At 38.4% G+C, this 22,091-nt stretch overlaps 1 pseudogene; it reads left to right on the top strand.

Moving 5' to 3' along the window:
• The first annotated feature begins 5,330 nt into the window (after window positions 1-5,330).
• On the top strand, window positions 5,331-5,624 carry LOC121441631 (annotated as a pseudogene).
• Window positions 5,625-22,091: the final 16,467 nt, after the last annotated feature.

Genomic DNA, 22,091 nt, shown 5'->3' with positions numbered 1-22,091 from the left:
ACCATGTTGGCTTTTTTGCTGTGTGAAAGGTTTCATAATCTCTGTCAGAAATAAGTGAAATGGTCAATAAAGCTACTCCTAATTTTAAACTCCTGGAAAACACCAAATGAGTGCTATACGACCGTGATTATTCCCATTTAATGAAATTCTTTCAGTTCTCAAGTCGGAAATAGGTAGAGAGAAAATCCAGAGTTCTGGAAGCACATCTATGAAATTAGACGCCCCATAGGACTATAGCTCTACCATCATACATGCCTTCTTGGGCTTCATGATTTTACCTCTTGGAAATTTGGTTCTGTAACATCATCAAATATAAAAAAATAGCTATGTGAATTGAAAAAGATATAAGAATTTTAGAGAAATAGAAGAGACAATGATACAGGACCTTGTTTGTACAAAGCTCTTTTAATAATAAAAAAAATTGAACTTATCTCTAGACATCAAGGATCTCTTCCATTGATGGTACTGGTGCAATTAAAGCAAAGCCTCGGATATGGCAGGTGCTATCTCTCTGAACTTCTATGCATTGCAGAACTATGTGAAGATGCTCATTCCCAGTCTTGTTTAATAAACACTTCATTTGAATAGGAGTAAAGAATAATGAATGGATTCTTAAAACACAATCTAAACTATCAAAACTTTGTTTTTCATATATTTTGATTTAGTACTTGATAACCAAGTGTGGAGCCAGAAAGTAATCTTTATCTTCAGCAGGTGACCATCTCCAGATGGTGTCATGATGACATGGCTCTGTGATCTGATAAAAGCATACAGACTGGGGAAAGTCTTATTGAAGTTGGTGAAATGAAGGCATTCAAAAGCTGGAAGGCGTAATTATGAGAAAGTAAATTTGAAAAAAAAACAAGAAATGTTATGGAAGTACAAATTACTAAAGAAGGGAAATTAGAACAAAAGAGATTGAAGGTGGCTAAATTTAAGACCATAACTAAAATTTTTTCCTCATCCAACTGCCAGTATGTCTCTTGGAGTTGTAACTAGGGAGAGTAAATGTTCACAGGTAGTCATAACACCACCTCCATTATTACCACCACCAACATCATCACCACCATTATCACGACCATTACCACCATCACCATCACCACCATCATCTATTGATATGAGGAAAAAGAACAGGGTACATAACATGCTGAAGATGCTCATATTTGCTTTGGGATGCGAAAAAGAGAAGAGCAGCATTATTCTTGAAGAATAACTTTACTCCATCCATCGCCAGATAAAGGTTCTATGGTGATATGCAAGATATTCATCAGTATGGCTATAGGATAGGGCCATTTCAGGTTCCCTATCCTCAGCTGCCCGAGGAACTAACTGGAGACATCGCCCTGGGCACCTGGGAGCCCACCTAGGTCCAAGTCTCTTGCCAACCCTAAGATGACTCCCTTAATTAAGATATGTGCTTCCCTGCTCCCCTATCCAACCTTCCTTTATCCCAATCATCCCGTTTCCCCAAGTTCCCCGCATCATCCCCTTCTCACTTTTCTCTCCCCATCTCCCCTTACCCCCCTCCCACCCACCCCCAAGATCCCAATTTTTTGCCCAGCAATCTTGTCTACTTCCCATAACCAGGAGGATAGCTATGTGTTTTTCTTTGGGTTCACCTTCTTATTTAGCTTCTTTAGGATATCAAATTATGTAACAGCGTAAACAAATGCAGACAGATTGTAAAAATATATATACAGCTTTAATGGAGAAATAGACTTACAGAACCACCATTCCCGTGGAGACCAGGAAACCAGAAGCAGTGGCTGGGAGCATGCTCACCAAATTTATAGGCAAACATTAGCCCGAGGCGAACACGCCCCCTAAGGGGTGGGACTTATCCCTACAAAATTATAGACTCAATGACCTTTATTTATGGCTAGAAACCAACTATGAGTAAGTACATCCTGTGTTCATCATTTGGGGTCTGGGTTACCTCACTCAGGATAGTGTTTTCTATTTCCATCCATTTGTATGCAAAATTCGAGAAGTCATTGTTTTTTACTGCAGCGTAGTACTCTAATATGTATATATTCTATACTTTCTTCATCCATTCTTCCATTGAAGGACATCTAGGTTGTTTCCAGGTTCTGGCAATTACAAATAATGCTGCTATGAACATAGTTGAACAAATGCCCTTGTCATATGATCGGGCATCTCTTGGGTATATTCCCAAGAGTGGCATTGCTGGGTCCAGGGGTAGGTTGATCCCGAATTTCCTGAGAAACCGCCACACTGCTTTCCAAAGTGGTTGCACAAGTTTGCATTCTCACCAACAATTGATGAGGGTAACCCTTCCTCTACAACCTCTCCAGCAAAGGCTATCATTGGTGTTTTTGACTTTAGCCATTCTGACATGTGTAAGATGATATCTCAAAGATGGAAGGAGATAGAGACAGAGACCCACACTAGAGCACCCGACTGAACTCCCAATGTCCCAATGAGGAGCAGAAGGAGGGAGAACATGAGCAAAGAAGTCAGGACCACAAGGGGTGCACCCACCCTCGGAGACAGTAGGGCTGATCTATTGGGAGCTCACCAAGGCCAGCTGGACTGTGACTGAAAAAGCATGGGATAAAAAAAAAAAACAGACTCTCTGAATATGGCAGACAATGAGGGCTGCTGAGAAGCCAAGGACAATGGCACTGGGTTTTGATCCTACTTCTTGTTCTGGCTTTGTGGGAGCCTAGTCAGTTTGGATGTTCACCTTCCTAGACCAGGATGGAGGGGGGAGGACTTTGGACTTTCCACAGGGCAGGGAACCCTGACTACTCTTCAGACTGGAGAGGGAGGGGGAGAGGAGTGGGGAGAAGGGGAGAGGAGGTGGAGGAGGGGAGAGGAGGGGGAGGAGGGGGAGGAGGGGGAGGGAAATGGGAGGCTGGGAGGAGGTGGAAATTTTTTTTTCAATAAAAAAAAAGAATAACTTTTCATAATGGCAGAAATGTAGGTGGGACAGACAAATAAATTGAGACCAAAATAAATCATGTTACTCACTATGATGTCAATATACCATATAATGGGCAGACAGAAGGTGAGATATTTCATTTTTAACAAAATGCCATGGAGAATCTCTTGGAGAGGGAAGCTTCCCACCATGCTTGGAATGTTTTCCTCCTATGTTCTGCAAAGGCATCTAGCAAGGAATTATTAAAGCCTAGGCTCAGAGATTTGTTAACTGAGGTTTCTGTCTACCTGGTCACATAGCTGTTCAGTCCCAAGGAAACACAAAGAAGTCTACATTAATTATCAACTGGTTGTTCTATTAGCTCAGAATTCTTATTAATTAATTCTTACATCTTAAATTAGCCCACTATTCTTGTCTATATTAGCCATGTGAGTTGATACCTTTATTAGTGAGGCATTCTCATCTTGCTTCCTCTTCACCTGGGTGACAGCTGCAGACTGAGTCTTTCCTCTTCCCAGAATTCTCCTGTTCTCATTGCCCCACATCTACTTCCTGCTTGGTTACCCCACTTATACTTCCTGCCTGGCTATTGACCAACCAGCATTTTATTAAAATACAAGTGACAAATCTTTACAAAGTACAAGACCATTATCTCACAGCATTTCTCGTCCCTTTTTCTTTCAAAACAAGAATTCTGATTCCAATCTCCCTTGTTTAGCTTTCTTCCTGACCATTATCCATAACAACTTGTAACCAATACTCTAAACAAAGAAAAATATCCATAGTCCATTTTTTTTTGGGAATGTGGGCATAGTTTTCTAGGCTACTTCCAGCTGATCGGGGTGCTGATAATCTTATGGGGACCTAAAGAAAGTTTAGAATTATGATCAAGTCCTGACTGGAGTATCCTATAAGGCTTGATCATCTCAGGCATCAGTCTTGAATCTGTTCTGGATGTTGAACTCAGACATCTGGGTCATCTGCTCCTCTTGGAGATTTCTCAGGGTGGTCTTCCTTGATCAAACCTGATTTGTCTTAGCACAGAAGGAATCCATAGATTCTCATTTTCTGTAGAAACAAAACCAAAACCTCTTCTCCAAATTAACATATCTTTTGACTTAAGCTTTGAAGTTAAGGCATTTTCAAAATGTATTTGTTCGATTAATCCAGCATCGTTTATAATGAAATGTCTTTTAGCAGATGCTGCTCCTTCCTCAGCAGTCATACAATTCAAAGACAACACAATAACATACAGTATCCAGACTCTCTGTGCAAGTTCATCCTTATGTAGCTTTATTTTAAACTCTATTTCTTTTCTTTTATTTTTATTTTTTTGAGACTAGGTTTCTCCGTGTATCTTTGGTTATCCTGGAACTCACTCTGTAAACCAGGTTGTTTTTGAACTCACAGAGATCTGCCTGCCTCTGCCTCCCAAGTGCTGGGATTAAGGTGTGTGACACTACACCCAACTTCTCTCTCTCTCTTTCTCTCTCTCTCTCTCTCTCTCTCTCTCTCTCTCTCTCTCTCTCTCCCTTCTCTCTCTCTCTCTCTCTCTCTCTCTCTCTCTCTCTCTCTCTCTCTCTCTCTCTCTCTCTCTGTAGTAATAGGAGCGGCGGGGCTGCGTCCCAGGCACTCGGCCGACCGCATGGCTAGCTTGTGCCCCGAAATAATTACATGGAAACTGTATTCTTTTAAATACTGCCTGGCCCATTAGTTCCAGCCTCTTATTGGCTAGCTCTTACATATTGATCTAACCCATTTCTAATAATCTGTGTAGCCCATGAGGTGGCTTACCAGGGAAGATCTTAACCTGCATCTGTCCGGAGTAGGAGAATCATGGCGACCCACTGACTCAGCTTCTTTCTCCCAGCATTCTGTTCTGTCTACTCTGCCTACCTAATTTTCTATCCTATCAGGGCCAAGCAGTTTCTTTATTAATTAACCAATGAAAGCAACAGATTAGAAAGAAGTCACTCCCACATCATATCTCTCTCTCTCTCTCTCTCTCTCTCTCTCTCTCTGGACCTTATTTTTTTTTCTTTTCTCTCCCAATCCTACATATATTTTTAAACACGGTCTAACCATTTAGAAGTTTTTTCATCTGTATCTATCTTTACTGTATATCTATCCTTTTCTGACTACATGAGTCTTTAATTTGCTAAGTGATATGACTAGGATTAAAGCTGTGGCTTTAACAGCTGGATCCACCCCATTCTTTAGCTTTCTGAGAGTCTAACTTCATGGCAAAGGTATTGTCCAGAGCCAGGTTTATTGCCATAACTCCATAAAGTTTCAAGGTCCCTGACACCATCAGAAAGCATGTGGTCAGCTATTCATCAACACCATTTAAGTTTCTTGGGACTTAGGAAACCAACAGCATTGGTGTGGACTGGTATCCGGTTGACTGCTGTTTGTAGGGTCTGCCATGGAGTCAGAGTAGATGCTGGAGAGACAGACACAGGTTGCAGAAAACTCCGAGTACGGTCTTACGGACAGCATTGAGAGGATAGTCAAAAATGAGAAGATTAATGCAGAAAAATCATCAAAAACATAAGGTGGATCTACAGTCTTTGCCAACTCGTGCCTACTTGAATCAACAGTTGTGCTTATGTTATTACAAGCTCTTGCTGTGCATGCAAAGAAAAGACCACCAAATCCCATTGAGTTTTTAGTATCTTATCTTTTAAAAAATAAGGTACAGTTTGAAGACCGAAATTGATTACTTGGGAAGAAAAGAAACATTTGATTGCTACTGTAGATTTACATGATTACGAGGCAGCTTTAATTGCTGTGATTCCCTTCCCCACTCTGGAACCTTCCCGACCACAGAACTCACTTCTGGAGTTGCAGAAGAGAACATATCCTCTGTCTGATTTAATCACCATACTTATCTAATGAGTATCATCTGTGCAATTTTTTTCTCAGATAGTCTTTTACTTTGTTTTTAAAAAGATCTTCAAAATAAACTGTTAAAACACCAAAAAAAGAGTTTCATGGCAGGGCCTCTTAAAAGAGCTCAAAGGTTTTGCAGGTAAAGCTGAGTCAGGAAATCTCTCTTAAATGAGATGTGCTTGCCTGTAACAAACAGCCAACCTGAGAGAATACTACCAAGAAGCCCTGCTTAACTCTGTTCTTTTTGTGTCTAGAATTCCTTCTCAAACTCTATCAGGTTTTAAGTGAACTTAATTGTCCACGTTCGCACCATTTGTTGACCAAGGTTTCTGTCCTGCCTGGTCCCATAGCCGTTTTGTCCCAAAGAAACACACAGAGGTCTACATTAATTATAAACTGCTTGGCCTATTAGCTCAGTCTACTTATTAATTAATTCTTACATCTTAAATTAGCCCCTTATTCTTGTCTATGTTAGCCACATGACTTGGTACCTTTATTAGTGAGGTATTCTCATCTTGCTTTCTCTGTGGCTGGGTGATGGCTGCATACTGAGTCTTCCTATTCCCAGTATTCTTCTGTTCTCTTATCCATACCTCTTTTTCCTGCTTGATTGCCCCACCTATACTTCCTGCCTGGCTACTCAGCATCTTATTAAAATACAAGTGACAAATCTTTACAAAGTAGAAGACCATTATCCCACAGCAGAGATCTGGTCAGGAATCTAATTTGAGTTATTGTGTTGGTTTGAATAAAAATGGTCCTCATAGACTCATAGGGAGTGGCACTAGTAGGAGGTGTGGCCTTGTTGGAGTAGGTGTGGCTTTGTTGAAGGAAGTACATCACTGAGAGATGGGCTTCGAGGTTTCAGAAGCTCAAGCTTGGATAGTGTGTCTCTGTCACTTCCTGCTGCCTGTGGATCTAGATGCAGAACACTCAACTACTCTTCAGAACCATGTCTGCCCCATCATGTTTCTCACCATGACAATAATGGACTAAACCTCTGAATCGTAATACAGACTCAATTAAATGTATTCTTTTATAGGTGTTGCTGTGGTCATGGTGTCTCTTCATAGCAAGCGTAAGACAGTTATCTTCTGAACTAATGCCTTATGTTTGTAACGTTCAATCCTGGTTCTAATATCTCTGTCAGTAATAACTTAAAGCTAAAAAAACAATCATTATTTACATTTTTATATAATTTTAAATTTTTATTTGGAGAGACTTGCCAACAAATTAGGAGAGATAATAGTGAAACTGAGTGAAACAAAGAGAAGGGTGCAGAGTCCAAGATTTTATTGAGAAACCCTCCTCTATTCTTGCTTTTCTTTGTTGCTATAACGTCTACATTAGTGCAGAGCACAAAAAGCAGTTACAACTAGGACACAATCTCCTTGCAGCTTTTATGTAATAATCTAAACTCAAAGGACTAGGGACCTTAAAACCAACCCTTTATTGCAGATTTCTAACTCCACTGTGTAGTTCTCTGTCATTTTCTTCTCAACATATTCTGATTGACTACTCACTTTTATAGAATCGAGTTCCAATTTTATAGCTGGACACAAGAGCCTCTCCTATCACAGTCCTTTGCAAATTATTTTAGCCCTGACATTGATCATATTTATAAATCTGCTTTGGGAATTTCAGTCAGTAGGAACTGCATTGTCTCTATGTGAAAGATGAAGATTAAGTCAAGAGGAGTGAAAAACATCCACCATTTTAACTCTGTTATTTCTCCCCAAGGTAAGTGCTGTGAAGTAGTGTCTGGTAGGAGGAACGAAGAACATGATGCTAACAGATAACACAATTTCTTTATGATCAGACTGGGACACTGGGACAGAATCATGTCACAGGGGGTCTGTCCTACATATGTGAGTTTTTCTTAACCACTCTATTTGAGTCAGCTTCAGCCTCAGTGTCCTCATGTTGTCTGGTAGTCCATTTTTCTGTTACTACAACAAATTGGTTAAGGCTAGAGACATATGATAGAAACAAGTTTATTAAACTTATATGCTGAAAGTCCAAATAGCATGGTGTACATCTGATAGAGGTCCCTTGGTTGAATTACATAAAACATATGGTAGGGCAATGACAGGAACAAGGGTGAGAGGTGGAGATTGTCTGACCAAACTGATAGCCAGGCTATGGGGACAGAGCAGTTTCTTGATCTCCTTCTAGTCACAACCTTGGAAAATCACTACTGATAATATTTTTTAATTACGTGTGTGTATGTGCATGTGTGTGTGTCTGTCTATATTCATATATATATATATATATATATATATATATATATATATATATATATATATATATATATATATATATATATGCTGGGGATGTTCCACAGTGCATGTAAAGGTCAGAGAACCAACTTGTGAGGATCATTTTTCTCCTTCTGCCCTGTGAGTTCCAAGGATTAAATCAGACCATTGGGCTTGATGGCAAGCGCCTTTCCTCTCTGAGCAATCTTGCTGGTCCAATCCCACCAATCCTGATATTTTCACCCTGGAAACCAAGCTTTTATCACATGAACACATTAGTGACAAATTCAATGAGTAGCATTGACTGATTCCTTTGCACTTTTTTTTTGCCTTCTTTTCAGCACTAAATGCTTTTCTACTTTTAAGTTACATGTCAAAATGTTCTTCACAGCAAGCTTCTTTCATTGATGCTCCCTCTCTTGGCACCCCTACTCTCCTTCCCTCTAAACACGGAGAGTTTCATTATGTTGCTACCACGACTAACAAAACTGAGGGCTTTTACCAGATTCCATTGTCCTTTCTTTTTTCAGTATTCCTTCAAAATTTCTTCTCACTTGGCACTCACAGCTACATTTCCTACTTTTCTCGCCATTTCACAGTCCTTTGCAAACTTTTCTTCAACCTTTAACTGTTGGAATTATTTAATTAACTTGCTTCTGTGTCAGTTTAATTTAGAATTATATTTGTTATGCCCATGTTTCTATACATTGTCTATGACTCCTGTCACTTCATTACTTTTTTTCTCTTTCCTCTTCCCTTGCTCACTCTCCCTTACTCTCATTTCCCCTCTCTTCCCTTCCCTTCTTTTCTTTCTAAAACAGATTCTGTCTTTTCTTTTGCTTTCAATCAACTTGAAAAAATCTGTTAGTCCCCCAAAACCCAATTTTAACCCAAATTTTTCTCTCCAGTCCTAGTTCTATATTTAAGTATTTACCAGACTGTCATCTGAAGATCATCCCAAGGCAAATGTCACCTACCTCCAGTTTGGCCTTCTTCCTCAATCTTTATTTTTATTAACTGGTTAATGTTAAGTATCCTCAATTAGTTCCTCATGTTTAGCCTCTATGTTGACTCTGGCACAATTCAACCTTCTAAAAAGAGCTCACATCTCTTTATCCTGATTCTTTTATATCTTTACCACTTCTGCCTTAGTGTTTTTCTGGATTTCACCTTTTGCCATATGTACTATAGCCAAATTTCATCAACTCTCTTTCTAGTTCACCCTCCACCAGTCCTTAGAGTTATCTATTTAAATGGATTTGACCACGTAGCTCCCCTGCTTTAGTAACATTTATAATTCTTTGCTCTACAGAATACAAAGCCCACCAAATTTTGCATATCATTTTCAGGGCCTCACAATCTGAGCCCAAATCAATTTTTGATGTGGGATGTCCTGTATTTGTGCTGATTTTTTGTTTTATGAATAAAGCTGTTTTGTCCAATGGCTTAGCATGGTAAAGCCAGGCAAGAAATATGAAAAGAGATATACAGAGAGAGTAGGCCGAGTCAAAAGGATGACATGTAGCTGCCAAAGGAGAAAGACGCAAGAACCTTACCTGTAAGTCACAGGTTTTTGTTTTGTTTTTTTGCAATACACAGATTAATAGAAATGGGTTAATTTAAGATGTAAGAGCTAGCTAGGGATACACCTGAGATGTTGGCCAAACAGTTTTGTAATTAATATAGTTTGGTGTGATTATTTGAGTCTGGGTGTCCAGGAAACCAAAGTACAGTCTCCATTTACAATTTTTCCAGATTCTTTCATCATCCTTCCTTTCATGTGTCCTAACCTTTAGCACCACTCAAGTAGTAGTCCCCCAGTATGTAAATATATAGCATGATGCAAAAATATGTATTTTAACCTTTATCTTATTGTTTTGAAGATATCAATGAGCATCAAGAGGCTCAGCACTACAGATTAATACTATTTTAGCTTAATTCTTTACATAAGTTGATCTTAATAAACATTATATAAACAAATGAGTGAGATTCACTTCTTCCATTCATTAGCTGTGTGACATTTAGTCAATTTGGAGTCTTGGTTTCCTTATCTGTGAACTGGGTATAGGAAGAGTTATAAGTTTTGCCTGTGGATTGTGAAGGAAACACACACAATCCTTTTTATGTCTTCTCTACCTTCTTGAACCCTCTCCTAGTTTTGGCAGACAGTGGCAGAGAGAGCAGGCGGAGGGCTGTGGGGCCAAACTGCACAGCAGCTGCAGTGGGTTTGCTTCACAGCTGCTAGTCAGGCTTTTGAGACTCTTCAATGTTAACCCTTTGGGTCTAGATCTTGAGAATACTATGTCATGCTCGCTCAGTCATCATTTCTTAATTTCTTGGTTTCTGCACACCTGGCAGAGATTATTTATCTGCTTTCTTGATCCATCCCTTCTGGCTAGCCTTCATATGCAAACAATTGATTAGACACAAACTCTCCAATACATTTCTCAGATGCAGTTATTTTTTTTTAATTTTTCTCTATGTCATTTCCCTCATGCATGTTCTCTTCAAGAGCACAGTACTTCAAGTATGGCCCAACAGGTACAATATCTGCTAGGTTCAAACCTTGGCTCTTTGGGACCTTCATATCTGCTCCTCTTATCTCAAGTTATAGGGCTCTATTAGCAACCATGTTGTTCTCTTGTCTCATATCAAGACATGAGCAACTGAAATGGTTCAGGGCATTTCCACAACAACTGCTGTCATAACAAGCTCTCCTCTGTGTGTGCAGTTGGTGCGCTGACTCTCAAAGCAGAATGATGGAATTGTGAATTAGTATCTCACATTGCAACATGTTGATATCACTGAACTCACAACTCTTTTAATAAATCTTATACATTCAATTATTAAAAATTATAAATTTATAAATTATAAATCTTTTCCATTCCCATGTGTGTCTTCCTCTCATGCCTGGCTTAAGTCATAGACTACATTAGTCATTTGTCTGTATCTTTATCCACACAATCTATACATTTCCCCCTAATTATTTGTCATGGGAAAATATATATAACTTGAAATTTATACTTTTAACCATGTCAATATATATAATTCAATGATATTTGAAACAGTTAATGATGTAAATTTTGCACATATACAAGAATAAAATAAACCTGTCCATCTCGATCACTCTCCTTTAAAATTTATCACATATGAGACTTGAGATCTTTCATACATACGTACATATGTATGGATGTTGTACATAGTTTTGCTTCAAATTCTGCTTACTGGAGTTAGTTATCATTAAAAGTGTACTAAATCTCAGGGGAGTCCAGAAAATGACAAGAAAATACAATTAGCAATAATTACCTTAGTGGAGCAAGGACTTAATATTTAGTTATTACCAATCTAATAGATAGTATTTAGTAAGTAACTACCAAAGCCAGATGCACAATCCTGAAAAGTTATTGTGTGCAATTTCTGTTTATATGTAGCTAACAATGTTCTTGGAAGATGGGACATTTTATCCATTTAAACACATTTTAGGTCTTATCTCACCTGGGTTATTGCAATGGCTCCTTATCTCTCATTGGTCTGTTCACCTCTGGCCTTACCCTTCCAGGAAGTCTTGGGGACCATCCATACTATCATTCAAATGGTTTCTTAGAAATGCTATATTCATTGTCTTAACCTTGGATGTGCCTTAGAAACACCAGAGAACAGCTTTGAATACACTAAAATGTTTTTTAATGTTGGTCAGTTCTATAAGAGTTTCATGCCTTGAACATCATATTTTGAAGATTTCCAGCTATTTCTGTTGACTGGTGCAGCCTGATAATCATTGCTGCACACTTATTATGTCTGTCAACTTTTAAATGCTTATACATGTTGGGTCTTTTCTGTGTGGGCTCCTTAGTGTGAATACTATGAATTTGGGGATCTACCTTGCATTTTGTTTTTTAAAAATAACCATCCAGGAATTCCTTATAATATTATAATATAATTGCTAAATACTGTTTTGCTTCATGGCATATATTTTGATAAACTCCATCCTCTGCATGAAATATCCGTGCCTTTCTAGTCTGTCAAAACATAGATTATCATTTAAAACTCAAACAACAGCTCCTGTAGAAAGTATTTTCTTAAATCTGTTGTCACTGTGGCATGCAAACATTCATATTGTTCCACTTACTACTTAAAATAAATGCATTGATTTACATGCCTTTCCCCTACTTAACTGTACAGCCTTTGAGTGCTGGAGTTTCATTATTTATTGCTTTATATCCTCCCGACTTAGCCATCAGAACTGGTACAGAGTCAATACCCAGTATGTTTTAACAGAGTTTATGAATTGAGTTTATGAATTTTTTTCATAGTTCAGCATCCCCAAGACAGAAAAATGAACACCAATCAAGCAGATTCAGGAGAAAGAGTTTACCAGTAGAAAATTCAGTGAGAGAGTTTTTGTCCTTGGGAAGACGGGATTTTGTCTGGAGAAAACAAGGCAGCATTAGAAGGGATAACTAATTCCAGCCAGCCAGGCAGCCAAGAACAGGCTGTGGCCAAAGTGTTGATGGATGACAGCTGGAAGTATGGCTCGTGAACCAACTAAAAATGACACATCAATCTGAGCTGCAAAAGAAATCACTGCAGCTCCAGAGACTTCTGTTCTCTTTAAAATCTCACTCTACATGACCGTGTAATAAGAACACCTCAAATTGTTCTAGCACTTTACAACTTTATACTCTACACGCTCATACACATGATCCCATGGAAACCTCCTAATGATCCTTCTAAGAACAAGTCGGTCCTGCCTCAGAATGGGAAAAACAAGGCTCGATAAACTTCTGTGACTAGCCCAGTATCATGAAGATCAGAGGTGGTCATCAGAACACAAGTAGGTCTTCAAATAAGCGAGAAGGAGAAGAAATAAGGTAAGAAAACCAAATGTCAAGAACAGAACAAAATCTATATGGTGTGTGCATTGCATTTTATTCTGGGAACTATTACCTTCATCATTGTTGCTTCTTTTTGAGATAGATTAGGACCTTGAGGCCAGATAATGAGGTGATCCTAGGCTAATAGTAAGTAATAAAGCATGTATGGATTAGGTCACTTTTCATTTAAAACCATGAGATAGAACTATATAGTTGGTATTGTTATTTATAGCTAAAATGAAGAAATTGAGACCCAGAAAATTTAAGTAACTTGCTTAGAAATTCACAACGTTTAGCGAAAATGAGCAGCTGATTCTTATTTGAATCAAGCATCAGTGTGATTTAGTCAAAGGAAGTAAGTTCTCCCCTATATTTTGCTACACCAAGAAATGAATTCGATGCCAAGAATGTTTACCTAGACCAATGTCATGAAGCATTTCCCATGTTTTCCTCTGAGATGATGGTTTCTTGTCTCTCACTTCTGTATTTACCATGTTTCTTGGTATAGTGAGAGAGAAAGGTCTTCATATGCATTTCTAAGTTTCACAACACAATTTCATAGAAGAATTCATTTCCTCGTTACATGTTCTTGGAATCTATGTCAAATCAGGCAAACAGCTGAAAATACACACATTTATTTCTGGGTTCTCTGTTCTATTTCATTGTTCCATATGGCTCTTTTTTAGGTTGGTTTCATGTTGCTTGAGTTATCTTAGCTGTGAAGTGTATTCTGAAGCTACACAATTAGATAGCTCCAGCTTCGTTTGCATTGCTTAAGATTTCTGTGGCTATCTGGAGATCTTCTGAAGTACCATATAAATTTTGGGGTTGTCTCCCATTTCTATACACATTACTACTTTTATATGAATTGCACCAAATATGCACAATCAACAGAATTAGAAAATATTTGCAAAAGACTAATCTGACATTGGTTTAATATGAAAATATAAAGAATTTAGTAACAAAAACCCTACAAAAGGTACAAAAATGTGAATAGAAACTACTCAAAAAGAGATACAAATAGGCAATAGATGTATGAAAAATGGTTGCCATCATTATACAGCAAATGGAAATCTAAACTACAATGATACATAAATGATGTATCATCTTGTAGCTATTAGAGTGGCTATTAGCAAAAGCACAAAGATAAGGGGTTACTAAAGTTGTGCAGAAAACAAAGCTTTTGCACACTAATGGTGAAACTGTAAAATAGTAATATCATTCTATGGAAGAGTTTGGAAGCTCCCTAAGCTCAATCATACCAAGGGGGCATTTGTTCATAGCAGCATTGTTTGTAATGGCCAGAAGCTGCAAACAACCTAGATGCCCCTCAACTGAAGACTAGGTAAAGAAAGTGTGGCACATTTACACATTAGAGTACTACTCAGAAGTAAACAACAACAACAACAAACAAACAAACAAACAATGACATCTTGAATTTTGCATGCAAATAAATGGATGGAATTGGAAAGCACTATCCTGAGTGAGGTAACCCAGACCCCCCAAAATGAATGTGGTATGTACTCACTCATAAATGAATACTAGCTATAAACAAAGGACCTATTTATTGTTCATGATCCTAGAGAAGCTAAGTAATAAAGTGAACCCAAAGAAAAACATATATAGGCCAACCTGGAAACTGGAAACAGACCAGATCACCTGATAAAATTGGGAGCATGAGGATGGGAGGTAGAAGGAAGGAGAGAAGGGGAGTGGGGGGGATTGAGGAGAATGTGAGGAATGGGATAGTCAAAATGGAGGAAGAACAGATACGAGGGCAAGGAAAGAGATATCTTGATTGAGGGAGCCGAAATGAGGATAGCAAGAAACCTGGCTCTAGAAAATTCCCAGGAATCCACAGGGTTGACCCCAGCTATGACACTAAGAAATAGAGGAGAGGTTGCCTGAACTGGCCTTTCCCTGTATTCAGACTGATGATTATCTTAAATATCACCATAGAACCTTCATCCAGCAACTGATGGAAGCAGAAGCAGAGACATACATTGGAGCACTGTACTGAGCTCCCAAGGTCCACTTGAAAAGTAGAAGGAATGAGAATATGAACAAAGAGGTCAAGACCATGAAGGGTTCATTCACTGAAACAGTTTACCTGAACTAATGGGAGCTCACCAACTCTAGCTGGGCAGGAAAGGAACAAGCATAGGATCAAACTAGTCCCTCTGAATGTGGTTGACAGTTGTATGGCTGGGGCAGACTGAGGGGCCACTGGAAGTGGCACTGAGATTTATCTCTACTGCATGTACTGGCTTTTGGGGATCCTATTGTCTTTGGATGTATACCTTGCTTAGTCTGCATGTAGTAGGGAGGGACTTGGATCTTTCCCAAAGCAATGTGTCTTACTCTCTCTTAGGAGTAGAGGGGGGTGGGGTGGAAGGGTGTGTGGAGGAAATGGGAGGAAGGGAGGTAGTGGGGATTTAGATTGATAATTTTTTTTAAAAAATCTAATAAAAAAATAAAATAAAGAAAAAAGAAATTAAATGTATGATTACTATGTGCTCTGATGATTACACTCACCTCTCCCCCTGCCCCCTCCCGTTTTCTCTCTCCCTGAGTGGTGTGTGTGTGTGTGTGTGTGTGTGTGTGTGTGTGTGTGTGTGTGTGTGTGTGTAGGGGGTGGTTGTAAGCAAATTTTGTCAAGAGAATATCTTCACTACCATATTTATCATAGCACCACTAACATATGGCAACAACCAAAATAGGAACTCAACCTAATGATGCACCTAATCGTAATTAAAAAGATAAATGGATACCAACTAAATGCCCCTAGACCGAAGAATGGATAAGGAAAATGTGGTACATTTACACAGTGGAGTACTACACAGCAGAAAAATAATGACATCTTAAAATTTGCAGGCAAATGAATGGAGCTAGAAAACATCATTTTGACTATGGTAACCCAGACCCAGGAAGATAATTATCATATGTACTCGCTCATAAGTGGTTTTTAAACATAAACAAAAAAAAACAGCCTACAAATAACAATTCCAGAGAACCTAGACAATAATGAGAACCCTAAGATAGACTTACATAGATCTAATCTACATGGTAAGTAGAAAAAGACAAGATCTCCTGAGTAAATTGGGAGCATGGGGACTTTGGGGGAGGACTGAAGGGGAGGAGAGCAGAGAAAAATGTATAGCTCAATAAAACCAATAAAAAAGAATGAAAGATAAATGGATACTGAAAAGGTAGTATTCATACACAATGAAACACTATTCAATCATTTAAAAAATGAAGCATCCATCTGTGATGGCATGGCAACTGTGTGTGGTGTTATGTTAAACGAAATAACCCAGTCATATACAGATACCACACGATCTCACTTCTTTGTAGAATTAGAAAACTTATTCCATGGTAGAGAATATAATGGTACTTGCCAAAGACTGAGATAAATAGATACAGGGAGAGATAAGGGTATGTTGTTAAAGATACATAATTATAGATATGAAGAATGTATTTTAGGATTTTATCGTACAGCAAGGTGCCTGTAGTAAGTGATAATATCTCCTATTCTTGAGAGATGTAAGAAGTGTCAGTATTATGAATTTTTATCACAAAAACGATGTTGTAATGAAATTGTTAATTGGCTACATTGAAGTAATCAGTAATGTATATTACACACATATATATCATATATATGCTACGCGTATATATGCTTCATTCAGAGAAAGAAAGAGAAACATGTTGCATATGATAAAATACTATCTATCAATTAAAATGAAAACTAAAAAGTAAATATATTTACAATACTTTCTTAACCTCTTATTTGGAATGCCTAAAGCTTTTTATGAAAGTAAAGGATAACATCAAGAGTGATTCTCCATCAGGATGATGTAATAATGAAACTCACTGTGAAGGGAAGTGAGGCTTCACTTGAGCAGCACCTAAGTGAAAGTGGGCACCGCCCCAAGCCCTTCTGACACAACAGCACAGGGGAAAAGTACTGAGGATCGTGGCATCTTCTGGAGAGTTCGAAAAAAAAAAAAAAACAAACAAAAAAAAAAACCAAACTGTGGGTGTGGATAGCAGAGAGCTGCCTACTGAGAAAATAATGCAAAATGTCCCCAAACTTCACGGCCAAAGGTACGCATTCTTCCTCCTAAGGTTTTGAGATTTAAGAGACGTTACTTACCAGGCTGGTAACATCAAGTGAGGGCCTTTCGGGTACAAGGAAATTGAATTGCTGATTGCTGGGCTGTGTTATGAAAGAGAGCAAGTCACAAGTTTTCTTCGGCTCCCTGCAGGCTCCGCTGTGAAAACAATGATAACTGGCAAATAGACCTGGAGATAAGAACAGGAGAAGAAATGAGAGATGAGATAAGCAAACTTTAACTCAAAAAGAAGTATGCTTTCCAGGTTAGACTTTTTACTGAAAAATTAATAGATGCACTTCATTCAAAACTTCCAGGGTAAGTACAAGGCAAGCCCAACCTCCCCTGCACAAGCAAGTGTGGTTGTAGTCTTCTTCATCAGAAATGAGAGTGCATTGTACACATCACTGTGAGCTTTACTGTTTTAATAAATAGTTCATGGAAGCACATATAGTTCGCTTTTATTACCTTAATTGACTATTATTTCAACATAGATATATAGGCCCATTAATTTATCTTATCCCCTTGTAATGCTCATTTAGCTTCACCCCATAGTTCAATCATGCAAACAGCACTATAAGGAATACCCTTGTGCTTGTATACATTTGAAAATCGCTATGAAAATAAACAAGTCAAGGGTGAATTTTAAATGCATTTTCTTTTTCTTTTATTTAAAGTTTTTTTCCCCAAATTCCCACTTCATCCCCTTTTCCCACTCCCCACCCTTTCCCTCCACAGACCCTCCCATCCCACCCTTTCCAATCCTAAGAGAGGGCCATGCACCCCACCCTGTGTAAAGTCCCAGGCCCTCCCTACTACATCTAGGTTGAGCAAGGTTTACATCCATAAGGAATAGGAGCCCAAGAAGCCGGTACATGCAGTAGAGACACATCCCAGTGTCACTATCAGTAGCCCCACAGTCTGCCCCAACTGTCAACCCTTTTCAAAGGGTTTTGGTTGTTCCCAAGCTCGTTCATTTCCAGTCCAGTTGGAGTTGGTGAGCTACCATTAGCTCAAGCAAACTGTCTCAGTGGATGATTCCCTCATGGTCTTGAATTCCTTGCTCATACTCTCACTCCTTCCACTCTAACACTGGATCTTGGGAGCTCAGTCCAGTGCTCCGATGTGGTTCATTGCCTCTCTTCCCATCTGTTGTTGAAGGTACTATGGTGATATTTAAAATAATCATCAGTCTGACTACAGGGTAAGGCCAGTTCAGACACTCTCTCCTCTATTGCTTAGGGTCTTAGCTGGGGTAATCCCTGTGTGTTCTTGGGCATTTTTCTAGAGCTGGGATTCCTGATAACTCCATAATGGCTTCCTCAACCAAGATATCTCTTTCCTTGCTCTCATATCTGTCCTTCCTCCATCTCGACTATCCCATTCCTTCAAGTTCTCTTCAATCCCCCCTTCTCCCCTTCTTTCTACCCCCCTGCCCCTCTGCTCTCAAATTTTTGTCTCTTTCCAATTTCCAGGTGGGTCTATATATGTTTTTCTTTGGGTTCACCTTATTACTTAGTTTCTCCAGAATTATGAACTATAGGCTGGATGCCCTTTGTTCATGTCTAGAATCCACTAATGAGTGAGTACATACCATATTCATATTGTTAAATATGACAAAAAATGTGTTGTTCAGAGGGATTGAAGTCATTTATAATCTGACTTCCAGGGTATGAAATGGCCATTACTACTAGTATATATTCTTTATCTTTTCCTTTTTTTTCTGATAAGATAGAGGAAAAGAATATTTCATGATGGTTTTTAACTTGCACTGTTTGCATCATTTGTGAGCTTAGGCAGCATTTTTGTATATTTATTAACTTCGTGCAGGTAAAATATACACACATAACTTCTCTCAATTTTTCTCTATGTGTATGTATGCATTCTGCCATTTATTTATAAGAGAATCTCCCACATTAAAAACATATTCCACTGTTATTTGGAATAAATTATTTATCTTACTGGACTGTTACCCATCAAATATTTTTCTAAATTATCTTTTGTATCTATCACATTTTTGTGAAAAAATGTGTACAGTTAAATTCATCAGCTTTTCTGCTTTTATTTTCTGGACTATGGTTCATCTTTTAAAAAGTCCATTCCACTTCAAGATTATGTGGATTTTTTATAGATTTATTTTTACCTGCATCAATGTGTATATGTGGACAACATGTGCCTGGCATCTGAGAAATCAGAAGAGGAACTGGATTTTTGGATGGTTCTGAACCACCATGTGTTTCCAAGGAATCAAACTAAGGTCCTCTAAAAGAACAGCATATGCTCTTAACCTCTGAGGCATCTCTGCAGCCCCAATTCTCCTAAGATTTTTAAAACTGCACTTTCCATTTCATTCTTTAATCTTTCTAGAACGTATTTTTTAGTAGGACAGTTTGTCTCTATCCTATGAGTCAAATTGATCAATTCAGAACCAGATCCAGTGTTTTCACCACTAGAGATTTATAGTTTGAGTATATGAAATTTTTTCTTCCAACATTTTTCTTCTTTCCCACCATTTATTTTTTTCTCTTTAAAACTTTTAGTTGAGGGTAACCATGCATGGCACTGGAAATCTAGCTAACTAATTAGTACTAGTGAAATTCATGCATATAGGAGAAAGATTCTGTGGCCATCACTTTACTAAGCCAGCACAATGCCTAACAACAATCTTTCAACATGTATTTTTATACTCACAGATAAGGATAGTCTTCATTACATCAAGGAAATTTATCCTTGCAACAGATGGAGACAATTACACAAAACCACAACCAAACAAAACACAGAGCTAAGGAACCCAGTCTTAATAGATATGTCTACAACACTGCTCCTTCACCAAAGTCCCCGGGATCATTGCTGAAAGGGGGGCAGAAAGATTTTAAGACTTAGAAAATCAGAGGATTTGTTATGAGATTGTGTCTTCTCATATTGTCAGATGCCACACCCATGAAGTCTTACCAACATTACTGACGAAACATCAACTGAACAAGGATGATATGCATGGGCATGCCAAAGTGAACAGTGAAAGCCCAGGAGTTCTCAACTCTACACAAAGAACTATAGGCATCTAAAGAATGCTAAAAGTGAGAGAAATGGTCTTCCCTAGAGAAGAACACATGAATTAGTTCCTGCCAAATTGTCAGCCCTAAAGACATACCTACATAAAACATCATAGGAAATGAACAGGTTATAGTTTTAAAATATATGTATATATACATACATGCATGCATGCAATAACAATTAGCAAAAGAGATCATAAATTTGAAAAAGAGAAAAGAATGGTATATGGGAGGGTTTGGAGGGAGGAACGGGATGGGAGAAACATAATTATATTATAATCTCAATTATAAAATAAAAAATTACTTGAGCTAGTTTCACATACATTCATATTCTCATCTTCCTTCCTTCCCCTCCCTTCATCCCCTCCCTCTCTCCATCTCTTTTTAGTTATAGGACACTTCATTAACCAAAGTGATTGACAGCCATTGTCTCAAGAATTAGAGCATGCAGCAGAATTTAAATTTGAGAGTCACTCACACATACACAAACACCCTATAAATATGTACAAGTAACGCATTTAGAAATGGGACAGTTTGAAAACAGAAATCCTTGGGCTAGTTAAAACAAAATGAGAGTAAGTTTGCTAGAATTAGCTGTAAAACATACAGGATGTCTAAATTTAAATATCAGATAAATAAAGAACTTTTAATAGATACATGTTCTAATAAATGTATGAGAAGTATTTATATAAAAACTGTGGTTTGCCTAAAATTTACATTTTGGTGAGTGTCTTCCACTTTACAGGGAACACTAATGGAAGGAAAATTGAGAGATATCTTGAAAGTACAAAAGAAAGTTGTATGGCTTGTTGAGTTAACACATTTTGCTCAATGGGAAGGCGTTAATACAGGCACTTAGATTTTGGCTGTGGCAGAAAAATTACAATTCTAGGGTGTGAATCAAGTGAGCTTGTTTTGCCCTCCCAGCTTTGGCTTGAAAAACAAAATCTCTTGAATAAATTGTAAGAGGCTCAGTGAATTCAAAAGCTTTGGGGCTTTCTGACTCCAGTATAAAATGGATATCAATTTAATGAAAATTAAAAATTTCAGATTCTGTTATATTTGTATAACACCATGGAAATCTCTGATGTACAGACTTTCCTTCAAGATTAGTTTTTCAAGTTTCAATTATTGTGAAGATTCACAAATTGGTTTATTTTTTTGGAATTGGAAAGATAATGTTTTAGCATACTTAATGATTTAATAAGTCTTTAATTTCTTAAGTAACCAAGTTACTTTGATCTGAAATTAGGATGCTTTGAAATCATAAACATTTAATTCCCCAGTTCTTCAACCAAAGTTAATGTTCAAAACAAACCCCTGTGCTTGCTACTGAAGTATGTTAAGAAAGTATTCACTGTAGTGAGCCGGACAGGATCGCCATTACAAGATGGGGCCTACATCCTGTCTTGTTGGTTATAAACAACTCCATATTTGGCTATGGCTTTGAGAGCTGCTCGTCCCCGCTTCCCGCATGCGCGGTGAATGAGCCTATCCCGATGCGGTCTGGTGTCAGCTGTTGGTGGAAGCCAATCACAGGGCGACCCGTGTACCAATTCCCTATTTAAGCGGCTGCCTAAGTGCACCCCGGTCCCTTCGCTTCCTGCTGCCTCTCCCCTTAACTCCCTGCCCCTTTGTCCCCTGTTCCTCGTTTTCCCGCCCTCTCGTCCCATGCTCCCCATCAATCAAGGGCACTCCAGTAAAAGCGTGATCTGAGTGGAATCCTGATGTGGTGGTCGTTCTTTCTCGCAGGTCAAGAAGTCCGCTGCAATTCACTATGTAGTTAGATACTTGGATCAATATCTCATATCTTCAAGCAGATGAGGGGGGGGGGGGGACTTGATCGGGGGAGGGGGAGGGAAATGGGAAGCGGTTGTGGGGACGAGGCAGAAATCCTTAATAAATAAATAAATTAAAAAAAAATCTCATATCTACCCCTGAGTTGCTTTGTGTTATAAATGTGTGATCAGTGCCTTTGACATCAATTTTTTTCATTT

This window comes from Microtus oregoni, unplaced genomic scaffold, assembly GCF_018167655.1.
Source record: "Microtus oregoni isolate MIOR12 unplaced genomic scaffold, Mior012 000080F_ref0000499, whole genome shotgun sequence".
Taxonomy (NCBI): Eukaryota; Metazoa; Chordata; class Mammalia; order Rodentia; family Cricetidae; genus Microtus; species Microtus oregoni.
This window is presented reverse-complemented; position numbering and strand designations above follow the sequence as displayed.